The following is a 16,872-nucleotide window of genomic DNA, read 5'->3' as shown; positions in this document are numbered from 1 at the left end:
ACATATTAGTCTCACAGCCACAAAACTGAAAGAGCATCATCCATTTCAAATTTATTAATAATCTTGGACGCCAATGAAAAGGGGCTTTTGTAATTAGGAAAAGTCAACCATGAAGTGAAAAAAAAAAAAAATAAGCCCCTGGAAATACAATTACCCTAACAAGTACTGGCTTCATATAGGTCAAAATAAAATAATTTTAGTTATTATACTACGTGATATAGTTCTGGAATATTCATGGGATAAGGAAACATGAGGGAGAGTTATAGTAACCATAATATTAAATCTTTATTGTTCAGCAAAGGTCAAGTTTTTCCTCTGCCTTGAAGTTAAAAGAAAAGACCTAAGAATATTTTGGGTCCTCACTATGACACCGATCACGGATTCCATGTCTTGGGATGGGGCTTTAAGTGAGATAAAGAACTGAAACTACCTCCATGGGTAGCCGAACCTTCTATGTGATGAAATGGATCCCACACTAGAAGTTGTCTTAACTCAGTGATAGTATAATTACTCTGACTGTATGCACTCTACCTTTCAATAAACTCACCTGCATGCCAAATCTTCCAGTAAATAGTTTCCCTAATGTAATTCAAATACACAATGCCTTTTCCTCCCTCTCTGCTTTTGTTCCAGCTGTGGTGCCCACCCTGCATGAAATCCTTCATAGGAGTCTCTGTCCAAGCTCCAGGGCTACTACCGAATATAACATTTTCCCAGCTACACAGACACCCGTCTTCTTCACAATTCCTCTAGTACTTACTTGCGCTTCTGTCTTTCTAGTACATAATCATATATGGTCTTGGAATGTGTTTAAACTATTTCTCCTAATTATAATAATGTTTACTTAATATATGTTTTGTTTGTACCAAGTACTCTGCTAAACACATTTAACCTTTAAAGCAAGCCCATGAATCAGTCCCCTACAATTTTCATTTTATAGATTAAAAAAAATAGATTTAAATTGTACACAAGGACACGATACTCCTAAGAACTAGAGCCTGTACTGACATCTAAAGCTCTCTCCAAAGATCTTGTTCTTTGCCACTGTGAAATAGGACCTCATGCAAATGCCTGTTCTCCTTAACTAGACTGTAAGCTGAGGTCAAAGACAGTGTTTTTTACTTCTTTCTACTTCCTTGGAATACCTCACACCGCTCAGCCTAGGGTTAGACAGGTATTAAGAGCTCTGAGGGAGGGAGACACAGAGAATATATCCAGAATATATCCAGAATACGTTTTACAGGGGTCCATAAGATGTTCTATTGGCTCTTTATTGTATCATGTATTTTTAAAGGTCCAGTCAACTAAAGGCAGAAGCCTCTAGAAATGAAATTCTTCAGAGGAAGTCAGTCTTTATCTGCAAACTGGATTATAGTCAAGGAGGCAAGCTGCTTTTCAAAGACACTAGTTGCTCTTCTAAAATGCACATTTTATTAATTGTACTCATGTCCCTTAAAATTTTGCTGTAAACAAAATGTTATTTTGTTTTCTAGTTCTTTAATAACTTGGTATGCTTTGTTTCCATTCAGTGGACTAATGTTTACAAAGGAGGCATATGAAAAGTACCTGTGTTTCTATACTAAGCACAGTATCAAAAACTGGGGCATACACCCACATCCCTCTGCAGAAAAACTGCAACAGAGAAAGAGCAAAGCCCATAGAGGGTCTGCCACCTCCCCACATTCACAACTCTGAAGCCCCACAAAGAATAGCAGAGATACTGGGAGGGGAAAAGTCTTTTGAAAGAAATTTGGACAAAACTAACTTATTATGCTCATATATAATTAACATGACAGTCTTTCACTTGTTTCATGGTATTCTAGGGAAAGGAACACCAACAAGGAAAACACTCCTATCTACAAGTTCACTATTAAGTAATGCAAGCATTCCAATACACACAGGGTTGACTGCAATCTGCATCAGGATGTTGGTAACACTGGTAATTCAACCAAGCTTTAGCTATATGGCTGAAGAGTCAGCCAAGCCATTAATGGAATTGCATTCCTACCACGGGGAGTTGAAGGAGTCCATCACTCCTAATATTACACACTTCCCCAGCACTGACTCAGGTGATTAACTATCAGCTCTTCATCAAATCAGCACTCAATCACTTAGGAAGGCAATTCTCTTCATCTCAACTCCTGCTTTACACTCCCATAAAATGCAAAACTGCATATTGCACTATTGTCATATAATAATGTAAATGAAAAGAAAAAAATCAATAATGTGTTCCATAGCATAGTGTCTTACTGGCAACTTCAATGAATCCACCATTAATTTTGGTCCCTCACACACACTCTTTAAACACAAAACACAGCCATTCTAAAGATATTAAGGTGTTTTGGTCTGTCGTTTTAGGAGAACATAAATAGGACAAAATATAGGCTTCAAAATATCCATTTTTGATTTATACTTACACTATTGGACCCTTCTGAGATGATAAATATACTAAACATTCTGAGGCATGGTTGTCCCGCCATGTATAAATAAACTTTACAGCAGCAATGCTAACAGAAAGAATTGCCAAATTGCCAATAATATATATAATATAAGGGGTTAGAATGCAAGCTAAAGAGTGCAAGGTAAATTATAGCATTCTGTGAAAATAAGTGATGTAAAACCAACAGCAATTTTAAATTATTAACAATGGTTCTGAAGCTAATTTAACTTTTCCATTGGTGTAAGCCACAAACAGAATCACACAGTATGTTTCTCTTCAAACATCTTGAGGGTTCCTATGAGGTGGGTGAAAATGGGTAAGGGTGTCTCTTAAAGGCTATAATGCACCTAATGCCATCTAAATGGTATATTTACAAGTCTGTGGAGTATAACCTCATTTCTCCAAAACTGTCTAACCATTATCCTACTTGAGAAGTTAACCCATGATGAACAAAAGTACATCTCTTCCACTCTTCTGCTCCCTATTTTCCCAAACCTTTCTATCTTGGTATTTTGCATGCTGAGCAAAACATTCCATAAATAATGCTGTGGTGCACAGGCATTAAAGTTTAGAGAGTTTCTGCCTTTGAAGTAGGTAGTGACAAGACCAAGGACACACGGGTTCAATTCCAAGCCAAATATGAGGCGGGTGGTTTGAAAATGTCAATCCAAAGAGGCCTAGGGGAAAAGAACACAAGCTTACACTGCCACCTCCCTTCCTCTCCCCTCCCCTTTTTCTCTCTTGTTCCTTTCCTCTCTTCTCTTTCGTTGTGGTTTCTCACGGAGACAATCAAAGCAGGGAAAGCTGGATTTTAAATTGGTGAGATACACACTGGGAATATGTAATTCCCAGAAGAAGAAAAGAAACTGCTGAAGAGGGGTATGGGGGCTGTTGGCAACATGTCCAAGTGACAACCCTCCCCCCCCCCCCCCCAATACAGCACAAATCCATAGATTCTTCCTCGATCCCCTTCTCCCTCCAGTTTCCAGTACTCTACCCAACTTGACCCTTCATCCTAAAAATTTAGGAACCTGCAGGGCACCCGCTGTTTAAGAGTGTGTCTCTCAGTATATGCACCCAATTTTCTGGAACCCCTGAATCCGGACAGTTGTAGCAGGGAAGGGATGTTCCCACCCTCCCACCGGGGAAGAGGTAAGAAAGGGGGAAAAAGAGATGGAGACAAGAGGAAAGGGATGCAGAGCTGTGCTCTAGCGCGAGTGGCTGCAAGGAAGACGGGGAAGAAAGAAAGGGTGGGAAGGAAGTGGGGCTGGGAGAGAGGAAGAAAGGGATGAAAGAAAGGCTGGAAGGGAGAAAGGAGGGGAGAGGAGAGAGGGATGTTGGGAAGGATGAGGGAGGGAGGGTTGGGGAGCGGGGAGGGGGGAGGATGGAGAGGATGGGAGGGAGGGAGGTAGGGAGGGAGGGAGGCAGGCAAGGATGGAGGATGCTCTGCCCGGGACTCACCTCTGTGGGTCGGTGGGAGTTTCTCGCCGCCTCCTCTTTCTCGCCCGTTCCCAGCAGCTGGAGTGGTAATCACAGAAGGGACTGGAGAGGCGGCGGCAGGGACAAGGGCAGCAGCTGCTGCAGCCGCCTCTGGCCGAGGTGCGGTGCCGCCTGCTCTGCCCGCCCGCCCGGGTCTCCGCCTCACTCGGGGCTGGAAGCGAAGCCGCTCCCCCCTCCCCCCCGCCCGCCCCGCGTCCTGCCCAAGCGCGAGCGGCAGCGGCCCGGATCGCCGCTAGGGGAGGCAGCCAGTGCGCATGCGCGGCCGCTGCTCGCTCGCGCGCCCCCGCGGTCCCCGTGGCTCCGCGGCGCCTGGAAAGGCACCGGGCTTCGAGCGGTGGGTGGGTAGGGGGGCCGCGGGCGCGCGCGGCCTGGGGAGCGCCCGAAAGGGCGGGGCGGTGTGGGGCGGAGCTCTGGAGGCGCGGCCGGCTCCGCGCCGCAGGTGGGGGGAGGGGACAGCGGCGAAGGGGCAACGCCGTAGGGCGCAAGTGCCGTGTCCATGACAACCGCGTTACCTTGCGGGCGGGGACCTGGAGCTGAATCGCCCGAGCGGCGAGGCCGGGGGAGAGGGACCGGGTGCGGGAGCGGGCAGGATAGGGGCAGGGGGGATAGAGGTGTCGCAGAGTCGGAAAGGAGGGCCAGCCCAGCAGGGGTCCGACACGTGGCCGGAGGAGGGCAGGGCCAGAGTGCGGCAAAGATAGTGACTGCCGCGGAAGGGAGGTTTGTTGGGATCTGGAGTTCCGAGGGGAGAGGGAGGAAGATTGGGACTTTGAAAGAACCTAGAAGAGGATGGAATTGTTAAAACAAATGGAATATTTGCTCATTTAACAAGCCTTTGTTGAATATTTTCTCCGTGGAAGGCATTGTGATTCTTTTCTTGATTCAATGGATATTTCTGAGCCCCTAGTTTGTACCAGACACTGTACTTACGCATTTTGAGATATCCAAAAATTTTCGTCCTCTCAGAGGTTATACTCTAGTTGGGGAACTTACATAGCTAAGGCAGGGAGTGTTTGCGCCGTCAGCTATCCGCAGCTGGGACTTGATGTTGCTGGAATGTAACTGTTACAGAGGTGCTAACAGTGAAAAAGGTACGCAGCTACATCAAATGAGAAACATAAGTTACAGTCATCTTTGTTCTGCCACTGTGCCAAATGACAATTTTGTTTTGTTTTAAATCAAGAGAGAAAAACAAAGAAAATCTATGGAAGTTTAGTATGACACAACAGAGGCTACGTTCACAGCACGCTACCTGTTTGGTATCCTGGTTCACTAGCATCAGTGCGCGTGTTCATGCCGACACTTGGATGGCTTTATGTCACTTAGTGCACGCATTTTTTAAATTCTCCTTCATCAATGGCTAAGCCATTGATATTTTTCCATCCCCCGTTTTGTTCCCAAGTTCGCGTCTGCAATTGTTTGAAAATTACATAAAACCCTAGTATTTTTAATTCTCTCCAGGGAATGACTGGAGAGGGATACCTCTGTCCATGCCTCTATCTTTCTCTCCCAATATCTTTTTGGCTTTCTTTTTTCTTGTCCCCACCACTTTACCAGTTAAAAAATTTCTGGGAAAAAGTGAACAGGAGTCACCGGATATTGACTTAAGAAGAACCTTAGCACGCAACCGTATTTCAGGACCACGGACAGTGACACCGCGTGCTCTTACCACCAAGCGTTTTTCTTAGACTGCCTATAGAAACAGGAGAAACACGCTAAAGAAAGCACACGTTGTGCTTCATGAAGTAAGTGCCGAGCGCCAAATGATTTGTGCCAAAATAGTGGAGAATGAAAAGTGCATACTATGGACTGGAGTATGTAGGAAGGAGGTAGGCCTTCAGCTGAAGTTTGAAGAATGAATAAGGTTTAGAGAGGCATCACAAGTCCCTGATGTGGTAAGATATGGATAGGTTAGCCAGCGAGGTGCTTAAACAAAAAGAGATACTGCATACAGTATCATTCCGGAGGCAGAAGACACCTATGAATTTGAATGGTCCAAGAATCTGGAAAGAGTAAAGTTGTCCTAGTCAAAATGAGGTAGAGCATGCACGTAAGAATTGACCTTTTTTTTTTTTTTTTTTAAATGATTATTGTGATTTTTTTCATACTCTGGTCAGGCTTGACGGAATAAGCTAAAAACTACAGGCCAAAGAGTGACCAGAAAAATTCATCTCTTTAAGTTCCGAGGATTCATGTGTAGTTTTTTGTATTGTTGTAATTAGGCTTACATTTATAATTTTTTGTTTTAATTGCAATTAAATAATGTAGACCAAAAAAGAAAAAATAATGTAAACCAAATGCTGTCTAGTCAAAATGGGATTTGCCTTGTTTGTTGTTTCGTAGTGACTTTCAAAACAGTAAAATATTGTTGAGAGACATTTAAAAGTCTTTTGTAAAATATTTGTAAGGTTTTAGTCCATCCAATTGCTTTAAATTAGAGTTAATTTAAAAAAAAAAAAACAGCATAAAAGCCATCTTTGATTTCTCAGACCCTTGGTCTCCCTCAATTCTTCAAAATACATCAAATTGTGGTCTGTCAATTAGATAGTGATAAGAAATTACTTAGGCAATGCATTTCAGTCACCAGCAGGCAAATGGCAGCTGAGATTTTTGTTCCCTGCTGCCAAGGAATGTACTAACATTCTTTTATGTTTTAATAAAGGGGAATCCTCAACCCTGTCTACCCTATGGAAAATCCAAAATGAATATTATTATAGCCATATTTTTCCCTCTGATAATAGTCTAAATATGCTTTATAAGTAATGGTTATTATTGGATGCTAAAATGCTATCATTTTGTTTGTCCCATTCTAAACTAAGGGGATTTTTAAAAATGCTTATTTCTTTTGTTTTGAGTCTGCTTGTAAATCTGATTGTTTTTGATTTTCTTGATTTAAGTGTTGTCCTTCATTTCAGTGACATAAACATATACAGCCCTCAGAAAAACAAGAAATTTTCTTCTTTCCCTCACTCATATTAAAAATTTATGCAAACATAAATAACAAACAAAAAGAGCATGGTTAAAGGTATGGCATTGTGTTCAAATGGAGAAAATGCTATATGTAATTATAATACAATTTCATGTGCAATCAAATGACATCTAGATTTTTAGGATATGCCAAACCAATACTGGCATCTTAAGGAAAATTATCTGTAGTGCTTATACATTTAAATATCAGGTCTTACACACTAGGACCCTAATGTGTCAGCTCCAGAAATTTCACTATCAAGCCCTGCTGAGCAATTTCATTGTTTTAGTAGACTTTATTTTTTAGAGCAGTTTTAAGTTCACAGAAAAATTGAGTGAAAAGTACAGAGTTTTCATATACCTCCAGCCCCCACAAGGGCACGACCTCCCTGTGATCAACCCCTGGATCACAGTAGCATGTTTGTAACAACTGATGAACCTATATTGACGTATCATTATCACCAAACTCCATAGTTTACATCAGAGTTCACTCTTGGTTTCATACATTTTGGGGGTTTTGAAAGAAGTATAATGACATGTATCCACCACTATGGTATCATACTAGTTTTACTCACTGAAAATACTCTGTGTTCTGTCTATTCTACTCTTTCTTGCTCCTAACCCCTGGAAACCATTGGTATTTTTCCTGTCTCCACGGTTTTGCCTTCTCCAGAATGTCATATAGTTGGAGTCGTACAATATGTAGCCTTTTCAGATTGACTTCTTTCACTTAGTAACATGCATGTAAGATTCCACCATGTATTTTCATGGCTTGACAGCTGTATTTTTAGCACTGAATAATATTCAGTTGTCTCTACATACCACAATGTATCCACTCACCTACTCATTTTCATTTGTTCAAACATATTTATCATTTGTATCCCTAGGTAATTGTTTATATGTATACTGTAATGGTGAATATATGTATATGTTTTCAAGTAAACAGAATGAGTGTTTTAGGATCCATGTGTGTAATTGTGTTTTATTTTGCTTGTTGAAACATTTTAACTGTAATCTTATATAGATAGAATGTAGCATATTCTAGTGTGTGACATTGGACAAGTTTTTTAATGTCTATGATACTCAGTTTGCCAATCTGCAAAATGGAGGAAATTTTTATCTATCTTTATGACTTTCTTGTGAGAACTTAATGAAATAATACTTGACATGTTTTAGCACACTGTTGTCCATAAATAGAGCTGTATACTTGCTTTAATTAATAGTTCTAATATCAATGAGTAAATTAATCAAGCATTAAAATAATATTATTCCTCAGTGTCTTTTGACTAATTACAATCTGTTTCTATCATCTTTTATTTCCAATTAATATTTTTCTTTAAAAAATAAATAATAAGCTTTAATATGTCTTCTCATAGTAATTGTGTCACTCCCATCTTCAGGTTCCCTAATAGATTCACTTCCCCTTTAGGAGAAAGCTGAGGCTGCTGTCTGTTTAACACATTTTGAAATTGTGTCATTTTACTCTCAATTGTCACCCTGGAGCATGTTTTCCGTGTATCTGCTCTATGGAAGAATAGTTTCAGTCTTAATTCTTTCAATAGCAAATGACTGAAGTCCAATTTAAGTTTTGAGCAAAAGGGAAATTTTGGCTCACATACCTGAGAAGTCTAAGGTATGTGTATATGAGGCTAAGCTAGTCCAGGGGGTCATCAAAAATATTAATCATGGCAAAGGATATGATTACACTTGCTGGAGGCTTGTGTTCACATTTGTGTCACAGATTACTGTGACCAGAGGAATAGCACATTCTGGTTCATATGTTCACCCCTGTGACCTCATGCAGGAAGAGGAGAAATTCCTGAAAAGATGTTGAGGAAGGACATGGAAAAGTAAGCATACTGCACAAACAAAAATTACAGCTGCTCAGTCCATTCATCACTGTGGAGTTATTTGAAAAGTGATTTCCACAATAAAATTGTATTGGCAAGTGCTGAGTGAAAATCATTTAAAGGTTTTTCTTTAGTGAATACATAGAAAACAATAATGTGCATGAAGTTCATTTAAGAGAAATATGTTTAGCATTTCCCACACTTATATGAACAAGGAACCCTCTCTCACAAAATATCTCTTGTGGCTAGAATCGAAGGAGCATACTTTCGGAACAGCTGACCTTAGTTTTCACCTTACTCTGCTATTCTTTGACTCACAGCTTATTAATGAGCTTATTTCTATTCTTCCTTGATTCAAAAAATGTCTGATCCTCTTCTTAGTCTGTTTTCTGCTTCTATAACAAACTCGCTGAGACTGGGTTATTTACAAAGAAAAGAAATTTATTTGGCTCATGGTTCTGTAAGATGGGAAGTCCAAGATTGAAGGGTCACAGATGGTTAGAGCCTTCTTGCTGCATTATCTTATGGTGGAAGGGCAAGAGACAGCAATTGAGAGAACAAGAGAGGAAGGGGGCTGAATTATCATTTTTTTCAGGAACCCACTCCTTAATAATGGATCCACTCGCCACACCCTCAGTAATGGCATTAATCAATTATTAAAAGTTCCCCCTTCTCAACACTGTTGCATTGTGGATTAAGTTTGCAACACATGAACATCGAGGGACACATTCAAACCACAGTATCCTCACTGCCACTTTTATTCTTATCAGTGAAGATATAATTTTAGAACTCAAAGGGTCTTTCGTGATGGTTTCTTCCTATCCAGCCTCCTTATTTTTCAGATGGCAAAACTGAGACTCAATGTGTTTTTCTTTCCCATAATCACGAAACTAGTCAATTGCTGAATTAACCATATGGAGTAGGTTATGTTGAGGTAAGAAATAACACCCAGATTTCAGAGAGTTATATGATAGCTCTGTTTGTACAAGATTCCCTTTCTGAGACCCAAGCTAACTGAAAAGCCACTATCTGGAATCTAATTCATGACTATTCTACAGGGAAAGAAATAAATTAATTGATCTGGCCCTGGAGTGACTTGTATATTAGGAAAAAGCTAGTCACATAACTCCTGTGACCACAAGATTCGAAGTACAAAACCACCATGTGCCTAGCAATCAAAATACTTCATAAACAGTCCTGAATACCATAGTGAAAACAAGTTGGGACAGAATCTCCCGATTTCCAGAATACAGAGGTATTTCCTCTACCACTTTGAATGACCAAATATGATTTGGTGATATATAATAATGGTACATATTATTTACAGAATAGTTACTGATGATATTAAGAGGTTTCTATACTTTAACTTTTCCAAAGATTACCAATATCATCCACATTTTTAAGATGAAAACACTCTGCGTTTCAAATTCCTCATCTTAAAAATGTTGATGTGAAAAGTACCACTAATTTTAAGGCTCTGAGTATAATTATTGCACCAGGTCATAGAGTTGGCAGGTGGTACAGGTGGGTTTATAGCCTACACAGTCTGACTCCACAGTCCATACTGCTCTTCCCAGCACTCTGATACCTCCCTGCTGATGGAAGAGAAACAATTCCTTTCTATGAGTCAACTTAACTCAGCTTGGACGTGGTTGAAGAAATTTTTTTTTTTTTTTTAAACTTGTAACACGTGCACCAATATACTTTGCAAAAGCCCTTTAGGGAGTTGGAAAAAAAAATATGTTCCATCAAACAATGTTTTAAGCCACCTAACTCTACATAGGTAATTTCAAAGACATAGAAATGTCCTTATTTACATACAAATGCACACATGCACACACACACACACATTTTCCTGTAGTATTTTATTTGAAAAAAGTGTTTGGCTGATTAAAAAATATAAATGCCACTGAACTAGTAGATCTCCAATTCTACAAACACAATTGTTCCAGTGCCTATTTACATTGTATATTATCATGACATTCTTACTGAAGGCTCAAACCCAATCTTGTTAAATCCAACCTTATTCAAAAGCTCTGGCACATTGATTCATTCCTCCATTCAAGACAATTTTGACACTTGCATATTGGGTGACAGCCACAGTTCTCAATGTTGATTATTTAGATAAAAGACACAGTTTGTACAATTAACAATCTCATACTTTAATGAGGCAAACTGACAACTCGAGATAAATGCAATATAATGTAATGAGAGCTCACAGAGCACATTATGTATGGATTATCCAATGTCTAGTCCCATCTATTCCCACTCTAACAACTGTACACCTTTCCAAAATGCAGCCCACATGCTTTAGCCTGAGGTTAATCTCACCTCTGGCTCCAGGAGCAGACCTTGTCTAAGTGGACTTCCACAGGCAATGGTTGAGAAATTCAGGCCTTAGTTCAGTGCCATATTTCATTCTATGGTCACAGATTTTGATATAGATATTGACATATTATGGAGCTTGGAAGCATGGAACAAAGACAAGTTTTTAATGGATGCTGAAAAATAACTAACTTCTAAAGAGAGCTAATAGAAGAAATGTCCACTTTTCTTTCAATCTTAATTGTATATGAGTGTAGAGCAAGGAAATAAATCAGTCATTCTACGATTGTGTCAGTCCAAGCCCTGGTGGAAAAAGGTAAACAGCAGCAGACAGTTCAAACACGTATAATTTAATATAAGGAATTGATTATGCAGGTGTTAGAGAAAGGTGGGAGAGTGAAGGAGAAAAAAATGAAGTAAACCAACGATTAGCAACTTTAGAAAACATCTACTGCTGCTAGGGTATGAACAATAAGAGAAGAGATGTCTTACCAGTGCTAAAGCTGTGCTGCTGGGAGTGCCATCAAGGGGGGCCCATCTGAGTCAGAGCTGGAACAATGGAGAGGGGGTACTATTGTGGAAACCATGGTCCTTGAAGGACTGCATCTAAATCCAGAGGTGCTGCCAGAAAGAGAAAGAAAGATGTCACGCTACAATAGTGTCTCCTCTCTTCCTGCCTTCCTGTCTTCTCCCAGTGTCTCCTATGGGTATAACTTAAGAAACCAGTTGGAAACAGAGCCTAGAAAATTTAATATCCAGCTTCCCCAATCACAGAATTATGAACAAAATTAAGAATGGTTGGAAAAGAGGCAAAGTAGTCAAATAATCAACACTTTCAACTCTTTGGCAACTCAGCCTCCATAACACCTTTTTAACTGTACTTAAATTTTAATACAACTAAAAGGACAATGACATGATGTTTATCCATATCAAGATGCATCTACTATTTACATAATGAAAGATACTGTCACATTCTCTCCAAAAGTTGAATATGCAGAATCTTATGACTTATAGGCCACCTATGAGTTTTCATCCAAAGTCACAAGTCCATCCAGATACTCTGTCATTACAGATTAAATTGTAGGTCGGATGTGGTGGCTCATGCATGTAATACCAGAACTTTGGGAGGCCGAGGTGGGCAGACCACCTGAGGTCAGGAGTTCGAGACCAGCCTGGCCAATATGGTGAAAGCCATTTCTATTAAAAATACAAAAATTAATGGTGTGTCATAGCATACACCTGTAGTCCCAGCTACTTGGGAAGCTGAGGCAGAAGAATTGCTTGAACCTGTAAGGCAGAGGTTGCAGTGAGCTGAGATCATACCACTGCACTCCAGCCTGGGTGACAGAGCAAAATTCAGTCAAAAAAAAAAAAAAAAAAAAGATTAAATTGTAAATTTAACCACTATCTTTACTCCTTATATTAAAAGAGATAAAGGGAAAAACATAGTTCACATATTCACATATATAGTGGTATGCTTTAGTACTCACATTAGAATAACTTTCTTTATCTACCACCTATTCCATGATACTTTGCCCCCAGCCACAATCTCAGTTAATATTGTCCTTACTTGATGGAAATGAGCCAAATCTTGATTGCTGAAGGTCTGAGTCCTTAGTGGAGTAGCCCCTTTGGGTTGTCTAAGCTTCTAACAATTCTTCCCATTGAATATTAGAGCACTTCAGGAAACCTCCTTCATTCTGGATATAATTCTCTCTGTCTCCACTATACAGCAACAACTTAACAACTTCTTGGTAATCAGGATCAATCATCGAAAAATCATGGTAATTCCTTATTTTTCTGTTGGTTCAGTAAAATAAGGACCCCAAAATGACCATGTAGCAGATCAACTTCCATTTCAATGAAAGAATTATATCCAACATTCGAAACATTTTTTATTATGAAGAGAAGCCCTCACAACAAACACAGCCCACAATTGTGGGCATTGGGGGAAATTAGCTGTTCACTTTTCTTCCTATTTAATGTATTAGGGTAAAACAATGTCATATATGATGTCTAGTAAAAGCTGATACTACATGGTGTATGGAAACACATTTGTAAATTATTGTCTCTCAGCTGGCACTGTATCTAATACGTCATTAGGGCATTTTATGTTTCTGTTAAGGCAGCTGCTTCTAAGTCAATAAGTATGTAGTAAGATCAGTGAATTGTATGACACCATCGCTGCACTTCTTTTGCTTTGTAATAAGTTCTTTGGTTAGAAGCAATACAGTACAAAATGTCTTGATGGTGAATATGACACACCAAAGGCCTTCTGATGGTGGCTTCTGGCACCAGCTGAGAGACCATAATCTACATTTTGAGTGTTTCCAAACACCATGTAGTATCAGCTCTTACTAGATATCATATATGATATTGTTTTACCCTAATACAGTAAATAGGAAGAGAAATTAACAACTATTTTCCCTTGTGCCCACAACTATCAGCCCTGTTCTTTGTGAGGGCTTATTTTCATAATAAAAAAATGTTGGTGGTGGAAGAGGCATTGGAAGTAGAAAAAGCAGATGAAGTATCCAAAATAAATGGCAGAGCAATCACTCTGATACCAGGTGGTATCAGATACTGGTCTCCCCAAGGAATAGTGCCATATTAGGATATGAGCTGGGCCTCTGCTGTTAAACCTGTGCATGCCCACAGCAAGGGTGGTAGTCAAATAGCTTTGGTAAGAGAAGGTCTGTATTGTTGAGCCCTTGCAGAATCTCTATACCTGCCACTGTGGCCACTTTATACATGAGTCCATTGATCAAGCCCTCAAGAGTCTAGGAAATTGGAATCTAGATGACATCAACAGACCAGGTCATCATGTACACATTTTCTGTGGTAGTTAAGCATTTTCACTAAGCTTCTGTTATTTAGGAATTTCATAATTTCCACTAAAACTAGGCAGCCTGTTTCAAACTTGGCGTTTTCCAATATCATCTCCAGTCAACAAAAGACAGCCACCACAAAACTCATCTCCTTTAATTTTCTTATGGATGATTGTAAAATTATATAAAAGAATAGAAACAGCATTATTATTCCACTATTATCCCAGCACTCAGCTTCAATGACTATCAGTTCATAAGCCATCTTCTTTCACCTGTATTCATATTCACCCACCCATCACAGTTTTGAGGATTCTAATACTTCTCTCACTCATAAATTTCTCAATATCTGAATGAAGAGAGTGTTATGTGTGACAGGGGCTGACCAAGTCACAAATAACAAATGCAGTCTGTTATTTGACTCTCAAAGCTTTAGAATTTTTCTTCACTTTTATGCCAAGAAGTTGTACATGCTCAACATTATTAAATATAAGCCGCATTAAAGTCTGATGGTGTGTCCACAGTTGAGCCATTCCTAGCTACTCAAGATAACATATGGCAAATAGAATCTCTGTAAATCTTTCTTTGTTCCAAAATCTTTAGAATCTTTCCCACACATATTCTCCAAATTTAAGCTAAAGTGAATAAAACTAATAATATTCTTAGTAAAACTTTTTGTATTTAAGTCACATTTCACTGGGTAAGATTATATACTTGTCCGCCAGGTGTTTGCTAAAATCAGACTCAAACTCTAGCTTTGAAGGCAATGAAGCATGGTGGGGATAGGTCTTATGAACAGGCATCCACTTGAAAGTAACTTCCTTAGGGGAGGTAATTGCAGGGCCTTGAAATAAAAAAAAATTTTTTTAAAGACTAATACCCTTAAATATGGGAGACTATTTCTGCTAGCAATAGAAAGTTCAATGAGATTTGAGGGTTCAAGGTCATCGGATTTACCTACGTCTACCCAAATATCCCTATTTCAAACCCCAGAGTTCCATTCTTTCCCAATTAATACTCTAAAATGTACACAAGATCATGTGCTTTTAGTTTCACATAAGATACATGATGAGGCAGTAAATTCAACTTACAATGTAATTCTGGAATTTTCACTTTTAGGTTTTGGGACGGGATTTGTGATCTTCCCTGAAACTGCAATAAATGAGTGAATATTTTAAGAGCACAGTGAAATTTCCCTGGTTCCCTGACCTGCCTTGAACTAAGACTTTAAAACATCAGGCTTTTAATTTTGTTTCTATAAGCAATCCAGTGCAGTATTAGAAAAAAAAAATCTTTCCCCGCAGTCTTTAGTAGTCATCATCACTACTATGGCAGTTGAATTCATTGACCACTTTATTTTACAGAGCCTTGCCTTATGAAGGCCTTTCATCTAAAGCAACGTCAAATAAGCTGAATGCAGTGGTTCACTCCTAGCGACCCAGCTACTCAGGAGGCAGAGGTCGGCCAGAAGTTTAAGACCACCTAGGAGGCCAGGAGTTTAAGACCAGCTAGACTGGGTGGTAGGGCAAGACTCCTTATCTAACAAATAAATAAATAAACAGGAAAATAAATTTTGAATAAAGCCACAACAGCTAATTTGGTAAATGTGATGTCGTGGCATGTCATGGATTAGCAGTAACCCATTTTCCACTGGTAATAAGGTCATCTTTATATTCAAACTGTACAAGCTACCTAACCCAAGAATCACATCATTGGATTAACAAAACAAAACAAAACCAAAAAACAAATGGGAGCACCTTATTGTTTTAAAACAATAGACTGTAATTTAGAGGTCTAATTCAGGAGCATTGCTACATTGTATTGAGTCTGAGAGAAGTAAAATAAAAAAGTACCCCAGAGATTAGTAATTGCTGAAAGTGGCTACTTTATCAAATTCTTGGAAAACAAAAGTGACAGGATGGTGTAATCAGAGCCCAGAAGAACACTCAGTGCTTCCCTGCTAGAGTGGCTAGTTTAGACAGTGCTGAAACCATGACAAAGGAGGCCTGTAGTTTGTCCTAGAACCATGCAAGAGGTACCATTGAAGCTGAAGTTGGATTGCTGTTGGGTGGAAAGGATGTAGTCACTCAAGAATGCTGCCAGAAGAAGAGCAAGAGAAAAGAACAATAGCTTATCCCTTGAGACATTCTCATCTCTCCACTAGTGTCTTCCCTTGGAAGGATGTGAGTAGAGGTCTGCTGTCAACAAAGGCTAAGGAATGCATTTTGTAGACCCCTATTCTCAGTATTTCAGAGCCGAGAAGGGTGGGGTGAGAGACAATAGACAAATACACACTGTAAGCAATATGACTTAGAAAAATCTTTCAACTGTTTCTGTGTATTTCAGTTATTCTGTATAATTTCAATTATTCTGAGCCATTTCCCTCTAGATAAGAAGGATTCCATTTGATTCCCAGGTGAATATAAACATTTGACTCAAGTTGATTAAGCATCCACTACATAATTATTGTTTGTATCCTATAGAAATGGTGGTAAACAAGAATAATGCCTATATTCTAGAAATGGAGGTAGATAATAGGTAGACAGCAAATAAATATGTAGTATAAGTTTAGATGTTGAAAAAAGCTATGAAGTGAAGTAAAATATGATAAAGGTATAGAAGACACAGAAATTAGTGGAATTTTTCAATAGGGGCTTTGAGGAATTTCTTTCTGAAAGGTCATGAATGAGCACAGATCTGAAAAAGTATGTGAGTGTGACGGTGAATTTTATGTGTCAACATGAAAGATATTTTTGGATGAGATTGACTTTTAAATCCATGACCTTTGAGTAAACAAGAATGGCCTCCATAATGTGGGTGGTCCTCATCCAATAAGCTGAAAGCCTGAATAGAACAGAAAGGGAAATCTCCAACAGATGGCATTCAGAATTTTTCTGTACCATCGGCTGTCCTGGGTCTCCAGGCTGCTGGCCAATATTGCAGATTTTAGACTTGCCAGCCTCCATAA

The 16,872-nt window shown here is 39.3% G+C and overlaps 1 protein-coding gene across 5 annotated transcripts in view; it reads right to left on the bottom strand.

The window, feature by feature from the left end:
• The window catches only part of CTNNA2 (catenin alpha 2), a 1,475,417-nt gene that overhangs the window by 1,158,101 nt on the left and 300,444 nt on the right, over nucleotides 1-16,872 (bottom strand). For 4 of the 5 annotated variants that reach the window (XM_025354027.1, XM_025354025.1, XM_025354029.1 and 1 more), the window contains exon 1: nucleotides 3,902-4,192. The gene's annotated coding sequence lies outside the window, so the exon portion shown is untranslated. Of the gene's footprint in view, nucleotides 1-3,901; nucleotides 4,193-11,571; nucleotides 11,701-16,872 lie in introns of those variants that run through there. The other variant, XM_025354028.1, reaches the window with a different exon arrangement.

The sequence above is a fragment of the Theropithecus gelada genome, chromosome 13, assembly GCF_003255815.1.
Source record: "Theropithecus gelada isolate Dixy chromosome 13, Tgel_1.0, whole genome shotgun sequence".
NCBI lineage: Eukaryota > Metazoa > Chordata > Mammalia > Primates > Cercopithecidae > Theropithecus > Theropithecus gelada.
Note: the sequence above shows the minus strand (reverse complement) of the source record. Positions and strands in the feature narration are given on the sequence as shown.